Below are 2,746 nucleotides of genomic sequence, written 5' to 3'. Positions count from 1 at the left end.
TAAAATTACAATCACAAAATGGAGGCCAACCACACAATTCTGGGAATCACGGCCCAGCCAAAGTGATACACACATTTTTTGGGGGACATAATTCAAACCATGACAGCTGCTAACCAAAAGGTTGGCAGTTCAAATCCACCAGATGCTCCTTTGAAACCCTGTGAGGCAGTTCTACTCTGTCCTGTAGGGTCACTATAGGTCAGAATCTACTTGATGGCAACGGGTTTGGTTTTTGGTTTTGGTAATCTCAAACTGACCAGATTTCAGATTTGTCGTTGCAGGCTCCCCACCCACAAATATTAAATACAAGCACCATTACCAGGTCCCTGGGTGGTGCAGACAGTTAAATGCTTGACTACTAACCAAAATGTTGGCAGTTTGAATCCATCCAGAGGAACCTTGGAAGAAAGGAATGGTGATGTGCTTCTGAAAGGTCGCAGCCATGAAAGCCTTATGGGATGCAGTTCTACTCTGCAACACACGGGGTTGCCATGAGTCAGAATCGACTTGATGGCAGGTGATTGCAGTTTAGTTCCAGGCTAAGTATCTATCATTTATGATCAGGGAAGTAATATGAAGAGTCGCTGATACTGGATGGAAAGGCATGACAGGGCCTGATGGACGATGTCATAGCATGCTGATGGTGAGCATAGTTTACAGTGCTAGCCAGACATGGATATTTAGGTGATCTCCAGACTAGCTAAAATCATTAATTTCTCCCAGTGGGCATATATTTGTCAGAGTGATTTACATTTATCCACATAGACTGCATTTATGGACTCCCTATTTTTTGCAATATATTGTGCTGGACAATAAGAGGCAATTGAGGATGACTACTATATCTTCCCTGAACCTCAGGTTGCTAAGCACTCTTATAGTAGAAGTGACTTGTGTACATGACTATAATCCAATTTAGCATGGAGTCAGTATAAGATGGAGTCCCTGGGTGGTGTGAATAGTTAATGCAGTCAGCTGTTAACCAAAACGTTGGATGCTCCAGTCCATCCAGAGGTGTCTTGGAAAGACTTAGTGATCTACTTCCAAAAAACCAGCTGTTGAAAATCCTATAGAGCACAGTTCTACTCTGACACACATGGGTCATCATGAGTCAGAGTCAACTTGACTGCAACTGGAAGTATATGACAGTAATGTTTTATAATCCCTGGGTGAGTGATCAGAAAAGGATTACAGTAGGAGTGGCATATGAGTTGAGTCTGAAAGAATGTATAAGATTTCACCTAGCAGAGAAATAAGGAGCCATGTCTCTCTGTGTGGAGATAACTAAGTGAATAAAAATACAAAGGTAAGAAATCTTGGGATCTGTTTGGGGAAAGATGACTAATCCATTTTGATAGGAAATTGGATCATAAGGAAGAGTAATGGAACCTAAATATGAAAAGATCCTGGGTCCAGATTATGAGGGTCTGGAATATAAAGCTAAGGAGTTTGGGCTTTGGTTGGCAGCCATGGAGAGCCATTGAAAATGTTTATACAGGATAGTAACATGATCTTTTCTATGAATTAAAAAATATCAGTCAGGTAGTAGCATATATAATATATCAGGAATCCCCATGATGCCTGACAAATAAAAAGTGGCAATAACTATTTGTCACACAGATGGGTGAAAAAAAAAAAAAAGCAAGAACGCCATTAGGAAACTTTTGCAATTGTCCTGCTGAGAAATCGGGAGGATCAGAAGTTTGGCAGGGATAATGGGTATGAAGAGGAAACCATAAACGCAAACAATATCAAAGAGACAAAAATCAATAGAATTTAGCAACAGTTTGTTGTAAGGGGCAAAGGAGATGGAGAACTCAGGAGTGATCACTCTTCTTCAAGCCCTGTGACTGGTCTCACTAACAGGCACTGTGGGGGCTGTCAAATTGAGTAAGACACAACCCCCGTCTTCAGGGCCACCGTGATGTTATAGCACCTTTGTTCAAGTTACAAAAAAGTGCCCTTCCAGGACAGAAGGAGTACAAAAAGACACCTTCTCTGGACCGATGATAGTCTAAGTGTCCGTCTTTGGGTGGAATAAATATAAAAGTCACCTTTTCTTCCAGGCTGATACTGTCTCAGCCAGGTTTGCAGGAGATGTCTTTCTACACACAAACTACACAAAGAAGGAAGTGGGTCCTGCATACCGTCAGGGTGCTTACCTTCTAGTTGGAGATACAACCAAAGAATCCAGAAAAATCTCAACTCATACCTGTTTCTCACTGTTACCGTAAACCATACACATTGGGTCATTGGTGTTATGATCACAATGGATAATATGACCACCAAGACACAAATTCTGGGAAGGTTAATTTGAAATACCTGACCATTATATATAAACTAGATGGAGGAAGAAAAAGCAAGTAAAGAATTAAATTGAAAGAAAACAAGCAAGATAAAAAAAAAAAAGAAGTTATTCCAACTTTAGTCATTCCTTAGCTAATATACAAAAAATTTCTTACCTATATCTAGAGGCTTTGTGGGCAGTGTTAGGGATTCAGTCAAAAAGAACAAGAAAATAAAACCTTTAAGTTTTAACTGTTTCATTTTTATAGAAATCACATTCACAAGGAGAAATGTATTTGGAGAAAATCAAGTTTTTATACTATGCTTTGACACTAATAGTAAAAAAGTAACCTGTTCAGTCTATTTCTGACATACTGCATATTTGATTTTTATTTGATCACACAGAAGAATTTTTGGCTAGTTAGGTAACTTGGAAAAAATTGCCACTGTGTTTTAGTGAAAA

At 39.3% G+C, this 2,746-nt stretch overlaps 1 pseudogene; it reads right to left on the bottom strand.

Annotated features, from left to right (window-relative positions):
• Positions 1–2,544, bottom strand: part of LOC101347939 (afamin-like) — a 10,039-nt pseudogene extending 7,495 nt beyond the window's left edge.
• Between the last annotated feature and the right edge of the window lie 202 nt (positions 2,545–2,746).

Source organism: Trichechus manatus, unplaced genomic scaffold (genome assembly GCF_000243295.1).
Source record: "Trichechus manatus latirostris isolate Lorelei unplaced genomic scaffold, TriManLat1.0 scaffold00108, whole genome shotgun sequence".
NCBI lineage: Eukaryota > Metazoa > Chordata > Mammalia > Sirenia > Trichechidae > Trichechus > Trichechus manatus.
The sequence above is the reverse complement of the archived record's forward strand: the minus strand, read 5'-3'. Positions and strand labels throughout refer to the sequence as shown.